Source organism: Leopardus geoffroyi, chromosome C3 (genome assembly GCF_018350155.1).
Source record: "Leopardus geoffroyi isolate Oge1 chromosome C3, O.geoffroyi_Oge1_pat1.0, whole genome shotgun sequence".
Taxonomy (NCBI): domain Eukaryota; kingdom Metazoa; phylum Chordata; class Mammalia; order Carnivora; family Felidae; genus Leopardus; species Leopardus geoffroyi.
The window spans coordinates 67,782,341-67,800,102 of NC_059338.1; the positions used below are offsets into that span (position 1 = coordinate 67,782,341).

General features: G+C 57.4%; 1 protein-coding gene across 1 annotated transcript in view; it reads left to right on the plus strand.

Annotated features, from left to right (window-relative positions):
- The first annotated feature begins 274 nt into the window (after nt 1-274).
- The window catches only part of LBR (lamin B receptor), a 43,546-nt gene continuing 26,058 nt past the window's right edge, over nt 275-17,762 (plus strand). Inside the window, exon 1 of the mRNA XM_045453291.1 lies at nt 275-702. The gene's annotated coding sequence lies outside the window, so the exon portion shown is untranslated. The remainder of the gene's footprint in view (nt 703-17,762) is intronic.

Here is a 17,762-nt window from a genome sequence, read left to right on the forward strand (position 1 = left end):
ACAAGTGCAAAGGGCCTGCGGTCATATGGTCTTGGGTCTTGGCGGGAGCTCGTGAGAAAGCAGTTTCTGGGCCCCACCCCTAACTTAGGGGGACTCAGTCTTAAAGAAGCCCTCTCTGAGTCTGCCTTCGTCACTCCTCCTCCTAGAGTTTTCTGCACCCATTGCAGGGGGTTCCACTCACAGTCTTGGGGGGCAGAGCCAGCAAGCCCCCCGGGGGTCCCCTGGCCAAACCCCTCCTGCCACTGACGAGGAAACGCTCCGGGGGCCTCTCAGGGCCTCATCGAGGAGCATGGGGCCACAGCGAGGGGCCAGGTGTTTAGGTTCTGTGTGTTTCTGAAAGGAGCCTGGGAACAGGCGCATGGTTTTGGAGAAGCTGCTGCCCCCGCCCCCACCCCGGCACTGGCTCCCCGGGGGGAAGGAGAACTTCCCGGCCGGCCCTGCCCCTGCCCTGCGATGGCTGCACCCAGAGAACTGAGACAGGAAGTGGGTGGTGGCCGCAGGGAGGGCGGCACCCGTGCAGGCGGTTTACGTGGGAGCCACGAGGACCTTGCCCCACGGCCTCTTCTGGTGGCTTCGAGGGTCAGGACTTGGAGAACGTGGACACGGGACTTGAGCAGAAAGGCCTGGCGAGAAGCTGGAGCTTCTGTGACTTCTGTGCACCGACAGGCCCGCAGCCCCTGTGCCGGCAAGGCCCCGGCCGAGGTGAGCGAGGCCCCAGGCCTGTCCTCTCTCGCTGGGTCTCCGTTTCCTCTGGGGGCTGTGGTGCAGCTGAGCCCAGGAAACATGTGGCGTTGCCGTAGAGACGGTAACCTGCCCAGGTGCCTCACAGCGGCCCTTCCCCCTTCTTCCTGCCTGTCCTCCCTGCTGACTTCTGAGGTCACGGGGAGGGGACTCGGCAAGGGCAGGAGGCACATTTGGGGGGCGTCCCGTCCAGCTCATGACGGAGGCGGCACGGGAGAGTGGTGTGCGAGAATCTGGCCCTCTGTGTCCTGGCTCTGTGGCCTTCGGTGAGTTACTCAACCTCTCTGTGCCTCGGTCCCACATCTGCAGAACGGAGGTGGTGACAATCATGCTTATACCGCACGGGGTTGTCATGACGACGAAACCGGGTAACATTGTCAGTTCTGTGCTTGGCAAGTGCTCAACAGGGTGCCGATGACGTTAAGGGCTCTGATTACGACTGCGGGGGCGGGGGGAGGGGACGGGGAGGAAGCGCAGATGAGCGGGGGGGGGGGGGGGGGGGGGGGGTGTGCTCTGCTGGCGTCCCAACGACCGGACACCGTGCTCCTGCCACCTCGTCCTCTTTCCGATGAATCGCCTTTTTGTGGGTAAAAGTTCGGGTCTCTGTCACTGACCTGACTGTGTAACCACCCTGTGATATTGCCGACCTAGCGGCAGGGGGTTGGGGGGGGTGGCGGTGAGGGGGCCCCTTCCCCTGACTTCACTCGTCCCCCGCGCGGTTCCAGGGCCATCGGGCACCGCACACCTGCAGCCAGAGACTCTGGAGGAGAACACCTGTTTCCAGGAGGAGGATGTGCCAGGCTTTGGGGGCCAGACCACAATCCCGGGGGCCCTGCCCCCGCCCCCGGTCTTGACACGGGGCAGGAGGATCCGGCCACACCCGCTTTGCTCACCCAGAAAAAGACGAGGCTTCTATTTCCTCCTCCAAAGCCTGGGCTGAGCCGGTGGGGTCAGGTCCCTCTTTCCGATTTTACTTCCCGTCCCACCCTGGCCCCCCTGTGCCCTGAGCCACCCCACTCGTGCGTCACCTTCTGTCTTCAGCTCCCGGGCCATCAGATTCCCAGGCCACCCCAGGGAGCCTCACTCCCACTCTCTTGGGAGCACGGCGGAGGCGACGGACACAGAACCCCTCTTGCTGCCCCAGCCCAGGCCTCCCGCCAGCTCCCTCCAGGCTGTGCGTCCCCTGGCCCCCCACCCCCAGCGCCTCTGCCCCCCACTCTGCCCTCTTCTCTGCACCTGCGGCCCAGGCGGCCTCAGGACCGCAGCACCTGTGCGGCCACACCTCGGGTCCGTCCTCCTGCAGGACACACAGTGGGCTTGCAGGTGGGGGCCTCTGGATAAATGCCCAGACAGGCCTCCAGGGTCCCGTCCTTAAGAAGGGGAACCGAGAGTTGCTCGGAATTTTCTCATATGGGCAAATCCCAAGATGAAGTCTTTGTTTTTGTTTTTTAACAACTTTCAGCAAAGGAGAAACCCCAGTGGTCAAGCTTTATTTACTGCCAGCTCAATGGAAACAGACGTTTTAATTTAGAGGGAAAATCTGTGGTCCTCGAGTCTCCACCTCCTCCCACCCCTGGGCACCGGGAGATCCTTCTTGCCAGGCAGAATTACATCCTCAGACTCTTTCTCGACCCAGCGCCTCAGGCAGCCAGTGCTGGTCATGGGATCTTATCTGCCCTTCCTGTGGGGCTGGGCCCCCAGCCTGACCACCTTAGCTGGGGTGGGCGCCAGGTTCCCACTGAGTCAGCCCCGCTCCGGCCAGGCCAGACCCCGCGCACCTGCCCCGCCGGCCTGTCGGTTCCCGGGTCCCCTCCCCCCAGGGACCCACCAGGCTATTTCTGAACCGGTGGGGGTGGAGGAGGGGTCACAGGGTCGGGGTCGTGGGGGAGCAGGATGCTGGTGGGGGGACTGCACTCCCTGAGAGACCCCAGGGCACGTGCACCACTTTGGGCAGAGGCGGGCTACTGAGCCACAAAGGAGGCTTGCCTAAGGGAGTTTGTTTTTAGGGGATTGTTTCATGTATTTTTGGCCAATTGGGTTTTCCTGTGCTTGAATGCAGGGCCCTCTGGTCCCTGTGGGCTTGGACCTCGCCCCCTGCCCCACCTGCCCTCCAGACAGTCCTCCCTCCCCCCTGCAGACACCAGGGGACCCGGGAGGGGGCTGGGAGGAACAGTGGCCCGTGGGATGGGGGGCACCAGGCAATCCCACCCCTGCTGGCTGGTGTGGGCGGGGGGCACCCAAGCCAGCCCAGAGCAGAGAGGGGTGACTAGAGGGACAGGTGAAGTGACCCTGGGGCGGGGCCAAGGTGCTGGCCTGCTGGCAGGTGCAGGAACCACGGCTGTCTGTCACACCCAGCAGATGCTTGATCGGCAGTGCGGGGCTCCCAGGTTTGCCTTGGAACTAGAAGCCTGGGCGGGCCCTTGTTGGGGGTAACAGTGACGTGAGGGGGCCTTGGGGACCTTGACCCAGAAGCACGGGGTGGGGTGCTGTTCACTCAGCCTGCTCTTGCCTAGAGGGTGTGACTCGAGAGAGCGGCGTTTGGGACATAGGCGGGTGGCAGCTGAGGCTTGGAGCTGGGAGAGGTCAAGGGCAGGTGCGGCCGGTTGGGGCCGGGGCCGCAGGTGGCTGCTGGGGGGGCCGTTGCCACTTTGGCATTAAGCCAGAGTTTCCTCAAGCTCGACGAGGAGGGGTTGTGGGCAGGGGGCATTCGGAGCAGAATCCAAACTTTGGAATGATTTAAATTATTGTATCACGATAGAGATTCTCTGCGGTTCCCGAATGTCTGCGAACTGTCCTTTATCACTGAAATCTGTCCTATGCTCCCAAAGCAGGAAAGCCAGACCTGCCAGCACTGCCCCTGCTCTGGGCTGAGAGGCGGGGGTGGGGAGGGAGTGTCTGCACCCCCCCTGCAGGGAAGGGTGACCCGGGAGCCCGTAGACCCTGGACCCCAGGGGAGGCTTGACCCCTGGAGGCAGAGTCCGTGATTCTTCTTAGGATCCTCTCCTCCGTTCACGACCAGGCGCCTTTAAAGGGATCTCCTTCGGTGGTTTTTACACAGATGTCTCCATGCCCCTCTCCCACCCACCTGCCGTTTGGCCGTGGCCCTCCACGCAGACCCTGGTGGCCGTGGCCTCTGTCAGTCTCCACCCTCCAGGAGGGCTGAGATCTGGCACCTTCTCTCCTTTCACCCCTCCCGCCTTTCCTTTGACTTCTGGATTTTTCTCCACCTCCTTCCTTGGTTCCTCTTCCTCTTCCCTCCCCAAGCATGGGGTGGGGGGTGGGGAGGGCGGGTCTCAGGTCTTCATCCCAAGTAGCACTTCCGTGTGATGGTCACTCCCAGGGAGAACAGGTGTGTTCGATGACACGGACGTCTGTCCTTTAGGCCTCCTGTTTCAAGTAACCCGTGGCCACATGGAATACCTACTGGCCATTCCAGAGGCCTCTCAAGTTCCTCCTCGCTCCTCGACCCCCAGCCCTCGTCCCTCCTTCTCGGAAAGTGGTGTCCCCTGCTCCCCGTCGCCTGGCCCAGAAGGAACAAGGAGGAACGCAGGCTTTGGGGTGGGGCCACCTGGCTCGGACCCCAGTTCCGCCAATCCTGTGTGACCCCGCAGGTCCCTGGACCCCTCTGAGCCTCAGTTTCACAGCACATAAACTGTGCCCGTCTTAACAGATCTCTGGGGAAAGAGTAAATAAAGGAGATACTCCACGGGAGTATCCACTCCCACCTCCACGGGACGTGGCCGCACAGGTGACACTAAGAAGGAGCCACACCCCCCCTCCACTCCCAAGCTCCGTCAGTGACAGGATCCTTGGGCTCCACCCTGAACTCCCCCAGCAGCCCCCTTCCTGTCCTGTCACCCTCGTGCTCTCCTGTTCCAGTCCAGCTGCAGAACACCTTGCAAAAATGCCACAGCTTGGGGCGCTGGCGTGGCTCAGTCGGTTGAGTTTCCGACTTCAGCTCAGGTCATGATCTCACGGTTCGTGGGTTCGAGCCCCATGTCAGGCTCACTGCCCCCTTCGGATCCTCTGTCCCCCTCTCTCTGCCCCTCCCCCGCTCATTCTCTCTCTCTCTCTCTCTCAAAATAAACTTTAAAAAAAGCTTTATAAAAAACATTTTAAAAACTTTTAGAAATGCAACAGCTTTATTGAGATATAATCCACATACTGTGTGATCCATTTGTTGAAAATGAATAATCAGTGGTTTGCAGTGTATTCGCAGTGTCAGCCACCACCACAACCAACTTCAGAACATTTCTGTCCTCCCCTAAAGAAGCCCCGGGCCACCGACAGTCACTTTCCATTTCTGCCTCTGTCCCCAGCCCTAGGCAACCACAAATCGACTTTCTGTCTGTATGGATTCGCTTATGCTGGACATTTTATATTCATGGACTCATACACTGGGTGCTCTTTTGTGACTGGCTTCTTTCACTTAGCGTGATGTTTGCAAGGCTTATCCATATTGTACCATGTCAGCATTCCTCTTTAGGGCCAATGATATTCTGCAGGATGGATGGTTATACCACATCTTGTTTATCCGTTCCCCAGATGATGGGCTGAACACCAAATGAGTTGTTTCTACCTTTTGGCAACTATGAATAATGCTGCCTATGAAGTTTGCGTACAAGTGTTTGTAAGGGCGTATGTTTTCATTTCTCTATATACCTAGCAGTCATATGGTACCTCGGTGTCTAACTTTTTGAGGAACTATTTCCCGAGGTGGCTGCACCATTTTATAATCCTCCCAGTGGAGTATGAGGGTTCCGTTTTCTCCACATCCTTGTCAACACTTACTATTTCTCTGTCTCTCTCTTTGTCTTTCTTTCTGTCTGTCTGTCTTTTTTACTGTATACTTAGTGGGTATGAAGTGGTATGATTTTGATTTGCATCTCCCTGATGCTAATGATGTGCATATTTTTCCGTGGGCTTATTGACCATTTGTATATCTTCTTTGGAGAAATGTCTATTCAGATCTTTTGCCCATTTTTTAAAAAATCTTTTTTAACATTTATTCATTTTTGAGAGACAGAGAGAGACAGAGCATGAGTGGGGAAGGGACAGAGAGAGGGAGACACAGAATCCGAAGCAGGCTCCAGGCTTCAAGCTGTCAACACGCAGCCCAGCATGGGGCTCGAACTCACAAACTGCGAGATCATGACCTGAGCCAAAGTTGGACGCTCAACTGACTGAGCCACTCATGCACCCCTGCCTATTTTAAAATTGGATTATTTATCTTTTTATCATTGAATTGTAAGAGTTCTTCATGTATTTTTAAAACATGTCTGTTAGTAGATACATGATTTGCAAACTTTTTTCTCAGTTCTATGGGTTGTATTCTGTCTTTCTTGATAGTGTTCTTTAAAGTCCTTTAGAAGGTACAAAAGTTTTCAATTCTGATGAAGTCCAAAGTAGCTATATTTTTCTTTGATTGTTTATGCTTTTGGTATCGTATCTAAGAAACCATTGCCTAATCAATGTCAAAACTTATGTCTATATTTTTCCTCTAAGATTTGTCATTTTATCTCTACAGTTAGGTCTTTGATCCATTCCGAGCTAATTTTTGTATATGGTGTGAGGTAGGGATCTAATTTCTTTCTTCTGCATGTGGATATCCAGTTGTCCCAACATCATTTGACTCTTCTGGCCCTATTGATTTGTATTGGCTCCCTTGTCAAAGATCAGATGGCTGTAAATGTGAGGGTGTACTTCCGGACTTAATCCCATCCCATCGACCTATATGTCTACCCTTGTGCTGGTACCACAGTCTTGATTACTACAAGAGGGTAAGTTTTCAAATAAAAAAGTGTGAGCCCTCCATCTTTGTTCTTTTCCAGGACTTTTTCCTTTCCTTTCTTTCTTTCTTTTTTTTTTTCGCTATTCTAGGTCCCTTGAATAAAAAAAGAATAATCTGGGTCACTCTTTTGCTTAAAGACCTCTTGTAATTTCCTGTGGACTGCGGGGCAGTTGGTGCGCAGGCTCTGGTCTCCTGGGATTCGCTGTAAGGGTGGGTTGTGTGGGAGGGCCAGCAGGAGCAGGCGGTCCCGCTGTTCCCGCTGACGTCTCCATCGCTCCGGCTGAGTCACCAGTACTTGAATCACAAGCTGGGGAATGTCAGGTAGGTGACAGGCTAGATTCGCTGGGCCTCGGGCCCCTAACCCAGTGCACTTCTGGATCACTGTGGGAACTCAAAATGCAGATGCCTGGGCCTTGTCACTCACGCAGGCACCTTGAGCACCTGCCATGTGCTGGCCAGACAGAGGAGCCCTTGCCCTTGGGGAGTCTCCACCCTGGGGAGGGGGAAGGCCGATGGTGAACAAGATAATACCGAATACCCTTAGGTACTCCCGAAGAAAGTAATGGTAATGGTCTCAAGAGTACTGGAAGGGTTACTGTAGGTCAGGTGAGGGGAAAAGTCTCTTAGGAGACAACGTTTCAGCTAAGATCTGAGTGACCAGAGTCTCCCACGAGAAGTTCCTCTGGGGTGACCAGGAAGTGGTCCTTGGGGGTGACCATGGGGGACCCCTCCCTGGCCAACCTCAGGCATGGTCCGCACCTAAGGGTGTCCTCGGTTGATGTGAGCCACGTCCTTTTTCAAGGATGACCACAATCTTTTTCCAGAATTAAACATTAAAAAAAAAGAATTTTTGTCACGGACACTTCACGCCCCGCCATGGAGCCCAACGCGGGGCTTGAACTCACGACCCTGAGATCAAGACCTGAGCTGAGATCAAGAGTCGGACGCTTAACCGACAGAGCCCCCAGGCGCCCCCTCAAGAATGACCATTTTTATTTAGTTGTGTTCTTGTCGTGGTCTCCTGTCTCCTGCCTGTGGATATGTTCACGGTCTAACCTTGTTGTATCGTTACCGCTAGTGGGCAGGGGCAGGGACCGGGTCGTGCACGTCCCCGAGGGCAGCGCTGGAGGATTTGCTGCGCGTCGGGAGCTGCGCCGAGTGCCTACTGCATTACCCCTTCTGACCTTAATAGCGAGCCACACGGGGTAGGCGTGATCGTTGTCCCCACTTTACCAACGAGGAGAATGTGTTGCCTAGAGCCACTGACTTTCCAGAAGCCACGTGGCTGCCAGATGAGCCGCGGGAGTCTCAACGCAGGAACTCGGTCTTGGGACCTGACGCTCTTGCCCCTTCCCCCAAGTAAATACCGAAAGGTGCCCCAGCCGATGGGTTCTGCGGATGAAATCCACCCAAACACACACGCATCTAAGCGCTGAGCGTAGATGTGAAAAACTTGCTGTGGTGGTACAACGTGCCTGGAATTTACCATTTTAACCGCGTTTGGGCGTTCGCTTCGGTGGCATTACGCACGTTCAGTGCTGTGCGGCCATCACCGCCGTCCGTCTCCAGAACATTCCGTGTTCTCAAACTTAGACCGTGCCTTCATTAAACAGCAACTCCCCAGCCGTGCCCCCCGGCCTCAGGCCCCTACCACTCTGCTCTCTGTTTCTCTGAATTTGGCCATTCTAGGTGCACGTGGAATCACGCAGAATTCGTCTTCTCGTGACCGGCGCATTGCACTTGACGTAACGGTCCTTCTGTTTGCCCATGTGGTGGCAGGGTGTCAGGATTTCCTTATTTTTTAACACTGAATACAGTTCGGGGCGCCTGGGGGTGCTCAGTCGGTTGAGCGTCCGACTTCGGCTCAGGTCACGATCTCACGGTTCGTGGGTTCGAGCCCCGTGTCGGGCTCTGTGCTGACAGCTCAGAGCCTGGAGCCTGTTTCAGATTCTGTGTCTCCCTCTGTCTCTGCCCCTCCCCTGCTCATGCTCTGTCTCTCTCAAAAATAAATGTAAACATTAAAAAAAAGAGACTTACTACTATTCCATCCAACCCCGTGTCTTTCATCCGTTCACCTGTCCGTGGGTGCCCCGCTTGCTTCCGCCTTTGGGGGCTGTGAATGACGCCCCGGCCACCAAGCAGGTGAGAAGCTCATTTCTGTCATGGCGATTAAGGAAATCAGGGCCTCAGTGGAGCAAACGCATCACCTCGGCGGCCTTGTGCCCCCCCCCACCCCCACCCCCTGCCCCTAGCATCTCTGCAGGGACCCGCCGGCTGGGGCTGGGCCAGACCACGTCCTCGGCGGGGCCAGGCGGTGCACATACCCCTGTAACGGGCGCCGGCATCGTGTGCTGGGAGCTGCTGCTCCTGGACCCCCGGTGCCTGCGCTGCGTCCCTGGACCCTGGAGGGGGCTCTGCAGGGCGGGCGCACTCCTGGGACTCCTCCGGCCCCCGGTGTCCTCTCCTGGCCTCCTACCTGGTCTCTGGTCCCCCCCCCCCGCCCCCAACCAAGGCAGACAGGTGAGGACAAAGTGAAGCCTGAAGGTGTCTCACAGGCACGTTTCTCAGACACTTAAAAAGTAATCTGAATAAAGGCTCCGGGAGATGCTGCTCCCAGAACAAAGGGGGTCTCAGTGATGAAGAGGTGCCCGGGGGGTAAATTACTGAGCTGCCGCAGAAGGAGGTAACCGGACCGCAGGGGCTTGGCTGCCGATGGCCACCGCTGCCCGATCGGAGACTGTCCCTTCTCCATGCTGCTGTTCAAGGGCGTCTGGTTACACCACAGCCGCCGTGTGCTGTGGAGAAAGGATAGCCAGCCGCCCAGAGGCGTAGGCTGCAGAGGGGAGGCTGAGCAGCCATTCCTTCCCCCGGTATTGAGGGAGCACCTGCCGTGGCCCTGGGGGTCGTCCTGGGGCTGGGGAAGCGGGCACCCGCCCACCCTGCAGGACCTTCTAGTCCTAAAACACTCAAGGAGGTAAAAGGAGTGAGGTATATGTGTTTGATGGAAAGTGCCATGGAGAAAAGGAAAGGAAGCGTGGGCTTGGTCGTGGGCTGTATCTTTCAATAGAGTGGTCAGGAAGGGCCTTGCCGAGATGGTGACGTGGGGGCAAGACCTGAAGAAGAGAGGGAGAGAGCCACAGAGCGTCCAGAAGTGTTCTAGCAGAGAAGGCAGGATGTGCAAAGGCCCTGGGGTGGAAGGCAACGGCAAGGAGGCTGGGGTGGCTGGGGCTGAGTCAGTGGAGGGGAAGAGGGGGCTGGGGGGAGGATGAGGCCAGTGAAGGGCTGGGGGGCCGGCAGACTTGGAAGGGCCTCGTGCACCACTGTGAAAGATGGGATGCGGACACAGGACAGGACCTCACGCTTTCAGAGGAGAAAACCGGTGAAAGGGGGTGGGTAGTTGCCCCTTCCCCCATGGTTGTCGGTGAGGCTCACAGGACACACCACGTGGACGCACTGAACGCTGCAGAGCGCCATGAAAACGGGGATTTTCCCCTCACCCGCCGCTGAGGTTCTACAGATAAAGCAGCCGATGATCGGGTTCAGTGGTAACTGTTTCCATCCGTGAGGGCACCGTCAGCGGGTGTCTCCCTGGGGAGGGGTCCCAGGGGGTCAGCCTGGTCTCGGGGCTGCTGTGCTGGGTGTCCACCCCGGGTCCCCGAGGCCCCGAATCCTGCCAGGGGCACTGTGGACGACCAAGCTTCAGGCCTGGGCCGTGGGTGGGGCTGTGTCCAATCCGGGAGGGACCTGTTTTATTTGTCATTTTCTCTAGTCTGCACCGTAGGCATAGGCAGCCTGGGATTCAGCGACTCAGGCGAGAGGGAGGGGTAGGTGGGGAGGAGTAAGTGGGGAGGGGTAGGGGGATGGGGTAGAGAGGGAGGGGTAGGTGGAGACAGGTAGGCAGCCTGGGATTCAGCGACTCGACTCGGGACTCAGGCCAGAGGGAGGTGTAGGCAGGGAGGGGTAGGTGGAGTGGGGTAGGATGGGGAGGGGAGGGGGGGAGGGGGAGGGAGAGAGGGGTAGGTGGGGAGGGGTGGGGGGAAGGGGAGGGTGGGGGGACGGGGAGGGTGGGGAGGGGTGGGGGGAGTGGTAGGGTGGGGAGAGGTAGGGAGGGAGGGGAAGGGTGGGGAGGGATGAGGGGAGGGGTGGGGGAGGGGTGGGGGGAGGAGGGAGGAGTATGGACATCCTCTTCTTTGGGGGGAGCGTTATCTTTGGCCTCAGTCCCCAGGAGAAAACATTCCCAGGAGAGATCTTTGTAACCTGGGTTGATGGGGGCGGGGCCAGGCGTCCCTGGGGCTCAGACCCGCTGAGCTGCTAGAGAGAGAGCTGAAATCAGACAGGAGGGGGGCGCCTGAGGGGCTCAACCCGTTGAGTGTCCGACCTGGACCTCGGCTCAGGTCATGATCTCACCGTTTGTGGGTTCGAGCCCCGCGTCGGGCTCTGTGCAGACGGCTCGGCGCCTGGAGCCTGCCTCCGATTCCGTGGCTCCCTCTCTCTGCCCCTCCCCCGCTCGTTCTCTCCCTCTCTCTCTCTCTCTCTCTCTCTCAAAAATAAACATTAAAAACAATTGAAAAAAGAAACGAAGGGAAGGAGCCCACCCCCCAGGTCCTTCCGAAGCCACAGCAGGGACATCTCCAAGGGGGTGCTGCTCGTGGAGAACGGCCTCTCCCCGACCTGCTGGGTCCCACTGGAATGTCCCCACGCTGTCCGGGTGCCAGCCCCGTCTGTCTGTCCCACTAGGCCACGGCCAGGCTGCAGCCCCGGGCCTGCACACCACGGGTGCCCAGTAGACCCTGTCCTGAACGAGTGGACGTTTGTCCGCGGTCCATCCGCGAGCCCCGCGTCCCCTTCCCTAGCGTCCTGAGGGCTACAGCCCCCAGCGCGGGCTCCTGCACCGGGCCCAGCGAGCCGTCCCTCATGGTGCCAACTCTATCATTTTCTTTCTGGCAACAACCCTTGGGATTATTAAAAGTGTCTTTGAAATGAGCCCTTTAATTTACAGGATGAGTCCCTCCCCTGGGAAGGGGCCTTTCCTGGGGCTCCAGGAGCTTCTTGGCAGGATGCCCTCCCAAGGCAAGAGCGCCCCGAGAGCCTGTGGCTGCAATCAGCCGGGTGGGGGCCCCTGGGGGACAGCAAGGGCCGTGGGGCGCTGTCCGGCTCTCCCCAGAGACCCCCGAGGAGGTCCCTTCCGCCGAGACCCAAAGTCTGGGGACTCGGGGTCCCTGCAGACGTGTTCCCCTGCCCCCAGATGCTCCCTTCACCCCGAGCAAAGCGCCGGTGCCTTCCTGCCGCTCTGGGCCTGTGCGCGTTTGCAGCGGTGGCTTCCCGCGTGGCTGCACGCAGGTGTCCTTGTTCTGGGACCGGGGGCAGGGCCACGCCGGCCGAACTGGGAGGGGCTTCCGGCCACACCCAGGCAGCTGGGTACCCGCGCCCCGCAGCCTGGGACTTTCCCGGGCCACCTTCCTGCCCCGGACCCGGGTATTTAAGTCCCCGGTGCTCATTAAAATCAAAGTACCTCTGAGGTCCCCCTCCCGGGGCGCCACCCTCTGGACAGGGGTTTGCAGCCCGCCAGGGGCACCAGGGACACAGGAGCACCGCAGTCAGCTGGGGGTGCCCGCGGAAGTTTCACCGGTGGCGTCCAATCCTTTGGGACAACGAGAACTTAGGGGGAAGCGTGTGGCAGGTGACGTGCGGAGTGTGGCGCGGCCGCTCCTGGGCTCCTCGGGTCTCCATTACCTGCTGCGCCAGCTGCTAGGGGACAGCAGGGGGCTCGTGTTCTCTCCCCGAGCCAGTGAGGTGCACCCCGCCTGTGCGTCAGGGCCCCTCGGGTGTGACCGTCACAGGGTGGTTCGTCACACGGAGCCTCTGCACTTCTGCCCTTACCTGGCGCCTCCCCCTGCACTGGCCTCGCCTCGCGAGGTTTTCCAGCAAAGACAGTTGCCCGGCCGCCTGCGGGCGGCCCTTTCTGCCGGCGCCTTAGGGCTCGCAGCCCCTGGTGGCGATTGCTGACCGACTGACGCCGGACAGGCTTTCAAGGCCAAGCCCGTTCACAGCCTTAAAAAGGCAGGTTTGGGGTCACCCGGCGGGTCAGTCGGTTGGGCATCTGACTTCAGCTCAGGTCACGATCTCATGGTTCGTGGGTTCAAGTCCCGCATCGGGCTCTGTGCTGACAGCTCAGAACCTGGAACCTGCTTCCGATTCTGTGTCTCCCTCTCTCTCTGCCCCTCCCCTGCTCACGCTCTGTCTCTCTCTGTTTCTCAAAAATGAATAAACGTTAAAAATAAAAATTTAAAAAGGCAGGTTGCCTCTGCCCGCTGGGACGCCCTGTGACCCCACCCAAGGGCGTCAACGCGTCCCCACCTCCCGTCACCCACTGACTCTGGCAAACTTAGGGAGGGGCTGTTAGTTTTTAGGGATGATCAAGCTAATTTTTTAAAAAATATCATCCTGGTAGACTCTGTTCTGACCCTTCCTGACGACACGATGGCATGTTGGGCACGTTTCCAAGCGTTCCCGCCTGGCTGGCCGCCAGGACCCGTGGAGGGCAGAGCCTCCAGCCGCCGAGGTGGCCCCCCGGTGCCCCCAAGATCAGCTTCCTGGTTTCCATGTTGCGACATTAACCAAACCACAGAGGTTCTGACACGTCTGTTTCTTCTTTCACGAACCTCCGGGCACAACGGGGGGCCTGCCGGCTTCCTGCTCACGTGCACGGGCGGCAACGACCTTGCCCTCCAGCAAGTGAGGTCAGGCCGAGGCCCGGACAACCTCGGGGCCGCCCCCTGGCTCGGCTCCCTGTCTTCTGCACCAGTTGACCTTCTGTGGTTCTTACAGAGAGCACACAGAGTGTCCCCAAAAGGCCACCGGGTCGGCACCGGGTTGGGCTCTCGGACCCTCGCAGCCATCGGAGGCCGGGCCCGCGGGCAGGTGCAGGCCGGGCTCCCAGGCTCCGGGCCCCCTCGTGGAGGGAGCCCTGGGGGGGAAGGGGGTGCCTGCAGGCCCCGGAGAGCCCCGCGATTCTCTTGCGCATCAAGCCCTGGTTTTGTTCTTCCTGTTTAAAAACTTGAAACAGAAAACAAAGGGGTCACATGTTGTTCTCTCTGAAGTTCTTCAGGTGCCTAACAAACAGCGGAAGACTTTCTAGCCCCTTCGCTTTCGGTTTCATGTGCTCCCTGCAACAAGGTTCTGGAAGGTTCCCGAGCGGTGCAGATGGCAGTGCCGGCCGCCCCCGAGTGCCGTCCACTGGCGCCTCCTGCTCCTGTGTCCCCCCCGCCCCCCGCCCCGCGTGGACGGGAAACCGCTCTCTGCGGGAGAGAAATGGAAGCAGAAGCGTCCCCGCCGCGGGAGCAGAGCCAGTAGAGGCGCTTGGGGATGCCACCCGGGATTCGTCACGCTTGACGCGTGGACCGCCGGAGCCACAACATTTGAAAACCACTCCGGTCTCACCGACAGAAAGCCAAACTCACCACGAGGCCCTCCCGAGCCCGTGGCCGGACCAAGCAAGGTCATTCCCACGTGGGCGAGGGTGGCCGTGTGACCTTGGGGACCCCAGGTCTGAGTACGACGAGCCAGCTCGCGCCCCGCGCCCTCCCCTCTCTGCCCGAGGCCTCCGGCGGATCCTCTGAGGACAGCCCGTGGGTGAGGTCTCAGAGGCCCGGCTGCGTGTGCTGGGCGGACGGCCGGCTCAGCCGACGGGAGGGCTTTCTGCCAGGCTGTCCCTGGCCTCCTGCCATCCCCTGGCGACCATAAGTTCACCAAGTCCCTTGGTGGGGCCAAGTCCCTTCAGGGGGACAGTTTGGGATTCCGAGGTACCCCCAAGCACTAGTGATGTGGGAAGCAAAGGCAGAAGAAAAATGTGAATTTCCTCACTGTCTACACCCCACTGGCAGTCCTTGAGACAGACAGAGTGACCCTCCTCCAGGGCCCCAGCTGCCTCGATGATGACGCTTTGCTCAGGGCAAGAGGCAGCCGTAGCTTCACATTAGCCCCACGTCCGGGGTCCCGTATGTCTGCTTTACCACCTACACATTCCTCTGGAAACTTCCTTTATCTCTGCCGCCCAGATACGTGCTAGCAATCCTTTCCAAGCTTATGGTCCCCGGATGTGCACCTGAAGTGTCTCATGACCGAGGTTTTACTGAACAGTAATAAGTGATCTTATCCTAGCAGCAGCTAGCCCCTGGTTTCCAAAATCCTTAGAGACTTCCGCTGTCTCTAACCCCCTCCCAACCTGAGGGTCCCTAATCAGTCAGTCGGCACAGCCCAGGGCAGTGCCTCCTGAGCCTGGATCCTGTCTCCGTGCTCTTGTTATTATTTTTTACTGTTTATTTATTTTTGAGAGAGAGACCGAGTGCAAGTGGGTTAGGGGCAGGGAGAGAGGGAGACACAGAATCCGAAGCAGGCTCCGGGCTCCGAGCCGTCGGCACAGGGCCCGACGCGGGGCTCGAACCCTCGAACCGTGAGATCGTGACCTGAGCCGAAGTCGGGCGCTTCACTGACTGAGCCACCCAGGCGCCCCCAACTGTTTATGTTTTAAGGGAAGACGTAGCATCAGACTCTTGTGACCTCAGCACCTGCCCTGCAAGGCTGGGTGCCGTCCACAGCGTCTGACACGTCTCTGTCCTCCTTGGAGCCCCAGGTGGGTTACTGGCTTCACCGGCATCTGTGAACACGGCCCCCTCGGAGGAACGTTCTCTTGCTTTGCGGAGGACAGTCCCGTGAGGCGCGTCCTCCTTCACCTTGACCTACACTGAGATGAAGCGATTTGAGGCGACGGTGTGCTTCTGTGGTGATTTACTTTTGTTAATGTTTTATACGTCAGCTCCTCTCCAGTCCCGTTTTCCTGTGGGAACTGGAAGGGTTCTCCAGCATTTTTCTCACTCTTGGCGTTGGCCTCGAGGAGTTAGCAGAATTTTGAGCTATGCTCTCTCGGCAGCCATCTTGTGTTGTGCAAACGAAAACAAGAACAAAAACAAAACGCACGACACGAACACCAGTTAGTGGCTTAGAGCGATCATTGTCTAACGGTGTCCTGTGTGGTTGACTCAGCCTACGTGACAAAGATATCTTTAGTTCACAAATATCTTATTAGAACATTGGGAGGACCTGGGAATGCGAGCTGGTGTGGCCACTCTGGGAAACAGGATGGAGGTTCCTCAAAAAGCTAAAAAGAGAACAACTACCCTACGACCCAGCAATTGCACTACTAGGCATTTATCCAAGGGATACAGGTGTGCTGTTTCGAAGGGCCGCATGCACCCCCATGTTTATAGCAGCACTATCGACAATAGCCAAAGTATGGAAAGAGCCCGAATGTCCATCGATGGATGAATGGAGAAAGATGTGGTATATATATACAATGGAGTATTGCTCAGCAATCAAAAAGAATGAAATCTCGCCATTTGCAACTACGTGGATGGAACTGGAGGGTATTATGCTAAGGGAAATTAGTCAGAGAAAGACAAAAATTCTATGACTTCACTCATATGAGGACTTTAAGAGGCAAAACAGATGAACATAAGGGAAGGGAAACAAAAATCATATAAAAACAGGGAGGGGGACAAAGCAGAAGCGACTCTTAAATATGGAGAACAAACCGAGGGTCACACGGGAGGGGTTTTGTGGGAGGGGAGGTGGGCTAAATGGGGGAGGGGCACTAAGGAATCTACTGAAATCATTGTTGCACGATATGCGAACTAATTGGGATGTAAATTAAAAAAAATTAAAAATAAATAAGTAAAGAAAAAAAGAAAAAACAAAAAACACTGGGAGGACCACCTTTCACCCATTAGGATGGCTGCTAAAAACAAAAAAGCCGAAGAACCAGAAAATAACGGGTGTTGGTGAGGATGTGGAGAAACCGGAAGCTTTGTGCCCTGCTGGTGGGAAGGTCACGGAGCAGCCACTGTGGAAAATAGTATTGGCCGTTCCTAGAAAAATTTAATATACGGGCGCCTGGGTGGCTCAGTCCGTTAAGCGGCCGACTTCGGCTCAGGTCATGATCTCGTGGTCCGTGAGTTCGAGCCCCGCGTCGGGCTCTGTGCCGATGGCTTGGAGCCTGGAGCCTGCTTCGGATTCTGTGTCTCCCTCTCTGTGCCCCTCCCCTGGCCACACTCGGTCTCTCTCTCTCTCTCTCAAAAATAAATAAGCATAAAAAATTTAAAAAGAATGGTTATGATGATAAATTTTATGTGGTGTGTATTTTACGCTAGTTACAAAGGAAGCAAAAAAATTGTTAGTGTTTCCAGGTATTACTGAGTAGGGTAGTGAGTGAGCCAAGTGTCTCCAAAGTAACCGGCAGGAAGTTATGCTGCCCTTTTGGATGCGATACAGAAAACTCGTTACTAACAGAGCCCCTAATTTGACCCTATGGTTGGGAATGTTGAGAAGGGAGCCGCATCCCGTTGAAACCGTGGTCGGCTCGCTAGGACTGCCCAGAAGCGAATACACTGCCCCATAGGCTCATGGGAAGGAAGACTGGGGTCAAGGCCTAGGGCATTTCTTTAAAAGCTGAGCATCAGGGTTCCCGGGCAGCCTATCCTGGCCCCAGAAGGAGCCCCAGAGACAGACACCCTGGGTGTCCTTCCTTCCGGTCACCACGGGGGTTAAGTCTTGGCTTAACCTACGGATCAACGGCAGCGGTCTCCGGGGCCCGGAGAACGAGCACGGAGAAGGTCAGAAGTTAAAAAGGAAAAAGGACTGGGCATTTTTAAAAAGGGAACGCTACGTGTCTGTAGATGTGACATTTTCGGCGGTGCCGTCCCGATGCTGCTCTGTGGGTTGACGCCGTGGGAAGTTCGCACCTTGTACTTTCGTGCTTTACAAGTGAGATCATTCTGGACGGTCCAACATAAACCTTCCTCTGTCGTGTTCCCAGGACACGTCCCACGTACACCTGTCACCACCCTCACCCCGTCACGGGCGTCTCCCCCATCACACAAACGGATGACTCGAAGTCCGTTGTACGTGTGCCTCTAGAAGCCAGACCAGAGGACGTTCTGTCCCTCCTGGGGACTTCTGAGCTTCGAGGCTGGTAACGTCAAGACACACGGAGCTTTCACTCCACCTGACCCCACTGTTCCATGAGCTGGAGGCTTCTCAGCCCGCTCAGAAAGCGGCTCGTACGTGGCTTTCTGTCTACATTTCGGGGCCAAAGAACACCCGAGACTGCTCTCCCTGAGCCCAGGAACTTGGCCTTGCCTCCACCCTTTGATTCTTCCCTCCAGGACTCTTCATT